The sequence below is a fragment of the Vigna angularis genome (assembly GCF_016808095.1).
Source record: "Vigna angularis mitochondrial DNA, complete sequence".
Taxonomy (NCBI): Eukaryota; Viridiplantae; Streptophyta; class Magnoliopsida; order Fabales; family Fabaceae; genus Vigna; species Vigna angularis.
The window spans coordinates 334891-345945 of NC_021092.1; the positions used below are offsets into that span (position 1 = coordinate 334891).

Below are 11055 nucleotides of genomic sequence, written 5' to 3' on the forward strand. Positions count from 1 at the left end.
AATACGAGTAGTGAATAGCATACCTTAGATTAAAGCTCTTTATCCTTATAGGGGTCTAATTTTGTAAGATATCTGAAAGTCCTCTTATCTTAGGAATTTATAATTTATAATAAGGGTATCCTATATTTATAGATATATCTAAAAGGTATCCATTTATAGAATGTATAGGTAACTGAAGCACTAGTTCCTTCAAGTTGATCTTCCATTTTGTATATAATAGATTTAGCATCAGGGGGTGCTGATCTCATAAGTGTTTTAAGCTCATTTATAACTCTATAAGTAGAATAATAGAATATAACAAAATCGCTACCCTTTAAAATATACCATGCAGGTTTAAGACCTAAAAAATTATTAATATGATAAGTGGGTTGTTCCCTAAATTCAGGTTTCTTCGTAGTAAGTTTCATAAATATATGATACAAATTCATTTTCATATAGATATAGATTAATTCAATCATATTTTCCCTTTCTTTTCTTTTTTCACCCTATATAGACTTTTAGCTATCTATAATAGCTACTACTTTTTCTCTTTACACCTATGTGAGAATGAAACTTATTTATATAGGGTAGGATAAAAGACTTTCGATTAGCTTTTTACCTGGCCATACAATTATAGATCACTCTATCATCAAATCGTCGGGCGTTCACAACTCATATATAGATAGAGACAGGCCTCAGGTTAGGTGTTACCTAGCTAAAGGAAAGTAAAGGAAGATTGATTTTATCCGAAGATAGGATATTATCCTAGCCCTTGGATAGAATGTGATCTCCCCTCCCAAAATCAAATAAAACAGAGAGAAGCCGCCCTTTTTTATCCTATAGAGTTAGTGATTGTATTGGGGTATTTTGTTCGTGTTGGGGTTGGGTCTTGCCTTTCCCCATGCATTCATAGCGTTCGTTGTTTTGTACAGCTCGGTCGAGCCTTAGACGGGGCGTGAACCTTATAGAACCCCCTTATAAAGCTCCAGGTTGTGGTGATCCCTGCCTTCATCCATAAGAGAGAAGCGCATCCGCCCCTCATTCACTAAGGTATCCAAAATCCAGAATCGCATCTCTCATGGCCATGCGGTAGTAGCCGGACCTTAACCTAGCCTTGAGGCTGATCGCAGGGCATTCCTCAATTTCCGCTAATAAAGCGAATCCCGTTCCATAAGATGATGATCGTACTCCTTCCTTTTCGACTACTCCTCTTCTCCTTTGGTCAGGCAAGTTAGAGGCTCCCGGTTGCCTTATGGGAATCAGGTCCCTTCCCTTTTCCCTCTCTGTCGGCCCTTTGCGGGCCTTTCGACGGCATGGATACCGTATTCTTAACCCCATTACCTCCTTCACCTTTTTCAATATCTTTTTCTTTCTTTTTATTACCTGTAAATTTTTTTGTTATAAAATTGAAGAATCCATCCAAACAGTTTCTCATATTATATGAACAGTCTTTGTGATCCGCTTTACTTACTTTCGTTAGGAAAGACTTGTCAGAAATGTGTATGTGCTTGGTTGTTGACCAAAAAAACATGGGAGTCGAAAGGCATCGCTTGGGTCGAGTTAAGTAAAGACTGACTAGAATTCAATTGCTGAACACTTTCAATATCTATCTTGTACGTATAAATCAAAGACAGTTCAATTCGATCTTAGCCGATCTCAGGTTACCGACTCTCCGGCCCCCTTTCGGTGCAGCACGATTGGAGAGTTCTATGGGCCCGCCGCTTTCTCAATCCATAAACTGTAAAGATTCTAGGATTCGATAGGATATAATATTCTTATCTTATATGTCATTTCAAAGAAATGAAATTGCTTGCTTCAGTATGAAAAAACCCAAGCCTACATGAACCATCAAATACAAATAAAGTCCTACAAATGAAGACTTGGGCCTGTCAAGCCTGCTTTCAGTGGCAGTTGGAAAAGGCCAAGAAGCTAGGGAAAGTCAGTCGAAAGCAATAGCACAGTTCGAAAGCCTTGAAGGAAAGAGTTGAGAACCTCTAAGTGATCCATCGATGCCAACCAGTAAAAAAGAATCCCCCTACTAAGGTAGAGTTTGACTACCGATAAAGAACCCTTTGTTTGGAATACTCCTCAAGTCCGGAAAGACGAGATGAAAGGTATCCTGAAACGTACAACTCCGTCGCAAGCAATAACTATCTATAATATATTATCTCACTATGTCTCTCCCTTATTCATAGGCTTACCCCGTCCCACCAAGAAAAGAAGCAAAAGCGAGAGATAACTAGCAGGGAATAGGAAGGTAGGGGTTGGTGGGGCGGCAGTTCCCGGCTAAATAAGATAAAAGATGGGCACCAGCAGCGACAAAGGAAGTGAGAGCAAATGCTGAAACGTATGCATCCGATCCTGGGACAAGGTAGTCTTTAGCAGGAAGCGAATCAACTTGACTCTCTGAGCAAGGTAGAATAAAGTCATTCCTAAGCGACACTGCTTGAAGTTAACCTGTAAGAATAAACTCCTTCGCTAATTCGAAAGAGAAGAGGAAGCGCAGGGAAAGCGTAACGACTTTAGAGGCAATTCCACGTTGAAGCAGGAAGTTTGAATTTAGCGAGAAGGGGGAAGTTTCCATTCGATCAATCAGCGGGTCAATTGTCTATTGACTTTCATCTCATCGTAAGCAAAAGCTTTGACTTCTGAACAACTATGAAAGACCAGTTGATGTTTGTCGTCGTAATCATTCTCGAATACCCTCGCTAGGGGTTTGAGTTCCAACTAGCAGCAAAAAGGCTTGAACACAGAACTTCGTATTACTTAAGCAATTTAGAAAAGAGACTTTTCCACGTCAACAAAGTCCAACGAATTAGCACTACATTACTTCATCGATTGAAACTCTCTAAAGGAAGAAGCGAACTTCCAGCCAACTCGACCGGGAATTCCTATTTATTTTTGTCTACTAGACATTCCACAAAGGAAAAGAATGATGAAAGGCCAGGAACAGGAAAGAGTTCCCGCCGTGCAGAATATCGGTAGCTACATCCAGGGATGGAAATTCCTCTGCGGACAAAACAATAGAAAGAGAGACAATAGGTACCCCTGATGGAAAACTTCGTACCATCCCATCTGATTCAATCGACGCCTTACTTAATTGAATAAATAAGTGGATCTTTATTTACCATCTGGTGGTCTGTGGCTACGAGCCATTTCCTTATTCTCACGGAAGAGAGAGAAATTCTCATTGAATAGGAAGACTGCCGGCTACCCCAACTTCTTGTTATATGATTCAGATGAACAGCCAGAGGAAGCGAGAATCTCATTCTACGTAGTCGTGAGCCAATCACTTATGGTATGGTTGTTTTGATATTTATCATTGAGCAAGGCCCGGCCTGACTTAGGCTGTGACCCTTCCTATTGAAAGGGACGGAAAGCCGAAGAGAGTCGTTTACACTCAGTGAGTAGGAATTGTGGTCCTATTTCCCAGTAGCTTGAGTCGGGAAGACCCCTTGGGACTAGATGAATGACTCGTACGACATTCCTAGGAACCTTAATTTCTAGATGAAATGTGGCTTGACCTATTAGTGCAGGTTACCCGATCTAATGAGAAAAGGTTCGAAAGGCGCCGTGCGTTCTGTCCTTTACCATTTTAAGGCACAAGCAAGCAGTCCCTCTTTATTAGGTAAGGGAAATAGGACTCTTTCAGGCAGTGATTAGATTACGCTTTCCAAGCAGTGGTTTTCCCTAGAATGGAAGCTTAAGGAAGATGTTTACCCTGTTAAGCTAAATACGTAAGTGATGCACTAAATCATAAATAGGCGAAGGGCCTTAAGTTAAGCAAGGAAATGAGAGTTCGGTCCCAGGTACTGTGCCTATAAAGTATTCCTAAGGCAAGGTCTCAACGAGCCTTCACTTCGTACACCCTGAAAACAAAACGAAATCTCCGGACTCAGTCACATGCATGCAACCTGGCTTGAAAGAAAGCCGGCCAACTATCCCTCCTACCGGCTAGTTCCCTTGGTGAACGCCTTCTTCTCTAGGAAAGTTTATCACTAGGGAATTCCACTCCTAATATGCGAGCTTTGCCTTTGAAAGTGAAAGAATAGGCTGCTGGTAGGACAAAAGGCTGCTAGAATCCCTTGCTATTGCTATTGAATCCGGTGCTGATGCTCGAAATCGAAAGAAGTTAGGTTAGTGGCACTTCTTTTTTCACGCTTGAACTACGGGGCAGACTAGCGGAATGGAAGTTACATCCATACGGGCTGCGCCTGTACGTAAACCCTGTTGTCTTAGGCTGTTATCGAATCCCCTTTTCATATGAGTAACTATCCAATTCCATAACAGAAAGAGATGGGACTAGAGCTTTTGGCTTTCTTCCTTCACTTCAATCAAGGATTGCTGCTAGAAGGGCTCTTGCCCATGTCTAATGCCTTATTCTATTCTATGAAGACGAAGAGCTGGTGCTATAATCAGATGTCGGGATAGCAGCTGCGAATGGGATGTGGGATAAAGAAAGGATGAATTGTAAAAAGCCATTTTTTGCCTTGATTCCCCTAGTAAAGATATACCACGCAAGGAAGAGAATAGGTAATAGGCAGCAGAGAGGGGACTGTGGCACTTTCGGATCAATGATTAGCATTCATATCCAGTGGATCAAGGGTAGGTTCTTAAAAGGCCTTCGAAAGGAAACTCCTGCAAATCCTGGAAGGAGAAAAGTGTACCCTTGAGTGAAAGCGCGCCCTTGGTCCTATTGCTACTGCTTCTGATTCACTTGCCTTACCCATACCCTTCCTCTACTGCTGGTCGACTAGACTAAGTCAACTTGCTCGTGGAAAGGCAGGAGCCTGGAAGCCAGGAAGAACGAGCCCTTCAATTCTTCTATTCTTACTTATTATAAAAAAGGAGCATATAAAGTAGGGTAGACGCTCCTTTAGCCATCAATCCATAACGAGACTTAGGTGATCCCATCTCTCTTATAGAGAGGGCGAGAAAGAGCTCCATTGAGCGCCAACTCCAGCATTCACAATCTACTTCCAACCTTTATTGGTCGAGCAAGTCCAGAACTAGGCCCTTAACAGAACCAGGACTAGCCCTTTAGAGAAAAGCGAGCAAGATCCCTTCATCGGAAGGAAAGAGGACAGCTGACTACCGCTCATGCCCCCTAGCCAATTCAAACTCAGATCCGAAGGCTGATGGGTGATTCTCTAGAAAGTCTAATATGACATCACTTTTAGCTGTTGGGTACGAAACTAGACTAGGCTATGATTCACATCTCGAAAGTTCTCAGATCTGGTCTGGACCTAAGGCCTGGGACTGCTTCTTCCTTATCGCCCGAGTATTGCATCGCCTTTACTTGGAAAAAGAAATTGACCTTGAGCCTGCTAATTCAAGTCAACCTTTGCTTTTTAAAACAGCTATTGCTTGTCTTTCTAAATCATTATGAAGAGTGCCACATCTCTCGATCTCTATCTTCTTTAGCGGACATCGAGGCTTTAAGACCGATTGGCGCGTGCCCAAAAAGGGAGACCGGAGACCGCGTCTGAAGCCTTTGCCAACTTTCCGTCTCAGGCAAGAGCTGCGGAACTAAAGCACCAACGGCTCCTCTTCCGACATTGGCTACTGCTATCGGGTATGAACTTAGAAATTCAATGAAGCAGTTGATGCCCTGATCCCGGGAATAAGATAACTTTATCTTCCAGGTATTCACTCATCCCCTCTCAGTGGCAAGAGTGAGTAGATAGCAGAAGTGATTTCATTCCTCATTCCTGGGATATTCGTTAAGTTTGCCCATTAGGGGTCTTTCTAACCGGTGCTATCAATAAGAAGGAGCCTTTTCCCTGGGTAGGCTAAGCCAGAAAAGAGATAAAGAGAATGTTCAAAGGCTACGCACCTTGGTCCAGAGCGAGGATTGGGATAAGTTTTTCCCGTTCTCTTTAGTTCTATTTGAACTAAGCCGAATCGCTATCTCTGGAACCAAAGTCGTACTCTCTTTACTAAAGTCCTAATGTAATGCCCTTTAAACCACCAAAAGGTCCTATTCCGACAACACTGAAAAAGGGCTCTCTCCGTCTCAGTTGGTCAGTACCTTAAACTAATTAGCCATTTCCAAGCTGCTCTTTCATAAGCTGTGATGGCTCTTTTGAATAAAAGGCATAGTCTATGTAATCTTCTGCCCAGGAGCATTCGACTGAAAAAGTATGCCATTAGTCAGACTCTAAAGAATAAGCCTTAGGAGCTATGGAGTCTGGTGAGGTAGCTCTTGTCTCTTGGTCAGCTGTTTCCGCTCGAGTGAAAATGCTTGATGGGGCGAGATTTGCCTTGGGTTCGCTTTCCGGGTGAGGTTTAATAGAAGAAAAAAGTAAAGTAGGACAGCGGTGACCACGAATGGCTATAGTTCGTCACTTGCGGTATAAAAAGAAGTAAGGAGCCTTGAAGATCAGCCCTAAGCTAAAGCGCTTTCTTTCTAGTTTGAGAGATGGAAATGCCTAATAAAGTAGCCAAGAATCATCGATTTCGGAGGGGAAATTCATTTAGGAAGGATCCGATCCCAAGTGACATTGAATCAGTTGGGGGTATAAGCGCTGCTATTTCAGCAGTTGGTGTTGGAGGACTGAATGCCAGTCGAAAGGCGCATCTATGACTTAATACCTAATTTGCCTTTGAGTTACCTGTCTATCATCAAAATTCCCCAGTATTGCTAGTTTTCTATCTTTCCTTATAGAGTTTTATGGCTGGTCTTCCCCGCAGTTCTTTCTAATGTACTGCGTAGGGCCTCTCGGCTCCGTTCAGCTTCCTGCTCTCATAAGCAGCAAGCAACTGGATGGCCCTCAACAGCCACAAGTGCCATGAGTCTCCTGTCTCCTCTCTTGGAAGGCGAACTTCTGCCCACCCTTTCTTTGAACCTTGTCAATGATCGAACTGCCGGCCGGGTCAATCAGAATGATCACAAGCATGTCAAAGGACACGGGGAATGCCGCAAACAAAAGGGCCACAGGTTGAATCCGTTTTCTACCACTGGATGTCTGGACTTTGAGGAAAGGCTGCACTGCTTCGCTACCCTGCTGTTCCAGCTGCCCTTTCTTTCGTTTATCTTTACTGAACCATGGCAATCTGATTGGAGAATGAATCTTAGACCATTAGCAGCCCTTTAGTTTAGTGAGGATCTTATCTTTCTAATAGATTCCGTGTGTAACTCAAAGAGATTCCTTCTTGATTCATTAGCAAAGGCTGTAGCGGTACTCAATACAAGGTCCTACCAAATAAACCACTCAACATTTCATGGATTTTCCGCATCAAGGTCTGATTCTGTGATGATTGAAATGCGGAGAATCGTCCCCGAGCTCCCATCTCTCTTCCTTCTTGAACTGCCGGTCTGAGATTTCCCTAGGTCAGATCCAAACAGCCAAGGTTTTCTAAACAAAAACGACGAATCACAAGATCGATGGCTCGTTCTCTCTCGCTCTTATGAGCGTTGTTCACTCCCCACCTTTACCCGCTGGGGCGAAGAGTCTCTACTACATTACCTACTCTATTTGATCTGATACCGCTCCCAATTCCCAAGGATCGGGAAGATGTCAATGGAAGTAGCTCACTAGCTGATAGCATGTTCAGAGTTGGAGCTTTATTCTTACTTTTCTTGCTTCTCTTACTTAGCGCGTAGGTTGTGTGATTAAGAATGAGCGGAGGCAAAGGTAGCTTCATTTTCCTACTTTCGGGGAAAGACTCTCCGACCTATCTATGGCTTTTCGATGATTTCGATCAGACAGAAGCTGAGAGTGGTGCTCTAGCTCCCACTGAGCTCTCCTCATCGGCTAAAAGTCTACTAAAAATCCTTTCTGGAAGTGTAGACTTTTCTCCAAGGATGCTAGGATCTTCCACAAAAAAAGGAACGTACCTGTCGTACTCATCGCCAACCAACTACCACTACCACGCTCAATCAATATACCGGAAAGATTTCTTCGAATGCATTTTCAACAACACATTCACGAACTCAAAGAGAGCAGGGTGATAACAACGCTGTGGGCTTGCATCAACAGGAGACTCAAACAACACTTAGATTCTATATTACCCCGGGATACTATACATAACCTAGAGATCTACTCAAATCAATTATTCAACCCAGAATCGACAGAAGCATAAACGTACTATACTAACAGAAGAAGGACCCCTAGCATTTGTAGTCAAAAACGCTTTCACCGACGAGAATGCCAGAGACTTCGAGATGAGGAGGGAATCGACTAAGACAAAAGGGAGGGGCAAAGAGTAGCTGGGAAAGCGAGAGGATAGTTTTGGCTCGACCAAGCAGTCGTTTCACTCAACTAAACCAGTCTTAGTAGTAGCCTAGCCTAATCTTGAGATTTCCCTTCCCTCCCATGGGCTGTAGGAGAGGTTTCTAGCTTGACTTCGACAGAAAGGGGAGAGATCGAAAGAATTGAACTAGACCAGATCGACTTCAAAAGGAGGCTGCTCCTGATTCTTTTGCAGCTGCAGGAATATAGGTGACTGCAGAAAAGCAATCCATCCGGTAATGCAGGAAAGGCAAGGAAAGCAGTCCCGGAGTGGAACTGTGAAATAAAATATCTATCATCACCGGTAGGGAAAGGAGTCATTCAAATAAAGAAGTCACAAAAAGAATAAGGATCCGGATAAAGAGAAGAATCGGGTTTAGCGGTAATGGCATAAGCCAAAGCTAGATCACCGGAGTTTAGGCAAACAAATGGGTACGAGATCAAAAGGTTTTTAAATGCATATTCCGAAACCAGATAATCAACCGAAGGAGATTCCCCTGCAAAAAGGAGATGGCTCTAGTTTCATACTAATCTTCGATTTTCGAGATTCCCTAAGGTAAGGCATCCCAAGGAGCGAAGCGGCTCAAAGGATTGGCAATTCAGCTCAGTCTGGTCTGAGGAGATGGGCTAGGCTACTCGCCCCATACATAGGAAGAGGGGGAAGTCAAGTACCTAGATCCAAGATCACGATATCCGGTTTGGTGGTAATATCCCGAGGAAGGGCATAAAAGAAAGCACCAAAGCAAACAAAGTCGATTCTTTGTTGAGTCAACTGGCAACTGGGATTGCAGCGGATCTAGTGGTTCTCCTATTCTATGGTCTTGCTGCTGAGAGAGAGTCAGAATAGAAAGCAGAAGCTCGCCCGGGAGAAAGACAAGGGGTGATTCTTATAAGATACGAACTTGCGGAATGAAAAGGTATTCGACTAAGACGGGGACGGGTATTCCCGAAGATGCTTGACCTAAGAGATAGAGACGAGAACGAGACTAAGAAAATAAGATATTGGAGAGGAAAGAAGCAGTGCGAGTAGAGTAGGGGAGATAGGTCAAAGAAAGACAGTACGGAAAGGGGGATAACCCCAACCCCAGAAAAGGAAGAGCTTCAGTTCTTTTAAAGACTGATTTCCAGTTCTCTTTAGTAGAGACATTAGGGGGGAAAACATTCTCACAAAGAAAGAAGAGCACCATAGTACTTACTATAGGGCGGAGCTCCCTGCTTAAGCTGAAAACCGCTGACTTGCTTGAAGAGCAGTAACTAGCTTACTTGAAAGAGAAAGACTTGAAAGGCAGGAAGAGTGCTACCCCTCGGTCAGCCTTTCTTTGGCTAAGCTTATTCAGATCGATTTATTAGAGTGAACTTTGATCTCCTTTACTTGATTGATAGTCAAGTGAAGGAGACCCACATGCCCACTTCTCCTTCCCCGCCCCATTTCTGGGACGGGCCTCGCTGTCGCCTTTGGCTCGAGCTACTTTTTCTCCTGGGAACAGCTAGCTTGCTGCCCAACAAAAGCCATCTATATCGTAATTCAATCTACCTAGACTCTCACCGGGGGGATCCCTGATCCTTTTTATATCCTTATCAATAGAAGATAGAAAGGTCTGTTTCTCTTCTTTGGCTTGTTTATTCTCTTCTTTTGTTTTTTGTTTCAATTCTAGAACGATCCCGGAGAGGGATCCATGCACCCTGGAACAAAAGATAGGCTCCGCTCTTTCACGATTTAAATCACAGACTTGATCTATGTAATAAGAATTTTTTTTAATAATGGCACTGTAGTATAAGCAGAATCAGAGTATGATCAGTATGAAGAAGAGTAAGATCAGTATGACCAAACCGTAGACCAAAATAGATGGGTGTTCTTTTAATAAATGGTATAGATCGTCCCCAACTTGATCAAGAGGGCTTGATAGGGAGTCCCCTGCATCACAAGGAGCAATCGTGAGGAATAGCCATTTGAATTGAAGAGTGAAATACCATTCTAATTGAATAGCGAAATACCATCTAACAAAAAAAGCAAGGGTTACGGTTTTGACCCGCTCGATCCATTGAAATTTATTCACTTCTTTCCCTTTTCCTAGCCTTTACCAAACGATTAGCGAAATGAAATCGAGGAATCAAGGACGATTCGATGACTCTCTCCAATAGATCTCGATTTGCGGACGATGTCGTTAAAGAGTCGACACCGCTTTGCACAAGAATCGGTTCTTTGTATGGATGGACAGAAGGGCTCAGCCAGACCCGGTTCAATTCGTTTTTTGCGGGAATACCAGGTTCAAGTTCAAGGGAAGAGAAAAGAAAGCGTAACTCTTTGCTTGTTGTCCTCTTACTCTTTGAGCCTGCCTTGTGGAGGTCTCTCGGGTGTCTACGGCGGATCCGATCAGTCTCGTGCGTTAAGAAGTCTTTTCCGATCTTCCACTAAGAAAGGTATCGTCACGACAACTAAATTTGCCCGGGAAACTAGTCGGGGCTCCCCATGGTTTAGTAATAGGGAGGGGATAATGTCTATTCATCCGGGGGTTCATTTCATTCATTATGAACTCAAAAAAAAGTGTAAGGCTGATTAGTGAGGTCTTAAAAACTTCATACAATGAATGATCAGCCATTCCATTTGTGCGTGCTTTCAGCAAGTAGGCGACGCGAATCTATGGTTTCTATGTTTCAATCGGGTACCAATTGCTTGGATGCGTTTGAAAGCCTCGAGATTCCTTTCAGAAAAAAATTCTTTCTAGGTTTGTCTTGTGTCTCCGTAACAAATGGTCCATTTATTGATGGGCGAACGACGGGGATTGAACCCGCGCGTGGTGGATTCACAATCCACTGCCTTGATCCACTTGGCTACATCCGC

At 43.3% G+C, this 11055-nt stretch overlaps 1 non-coding gene across 1 annotated transcript; it reads left to right on the forward strand.

Annotated features, from left to right (window-relative positions):
* The first annotated feature begins 10981 nt into the window (after positions 1-10981).
* Positions 10982-11055, forward strand: trnH-cp. The gene has a single exon. It is a non-coding gene; the product is annotated as a tRNA-His (tRNA).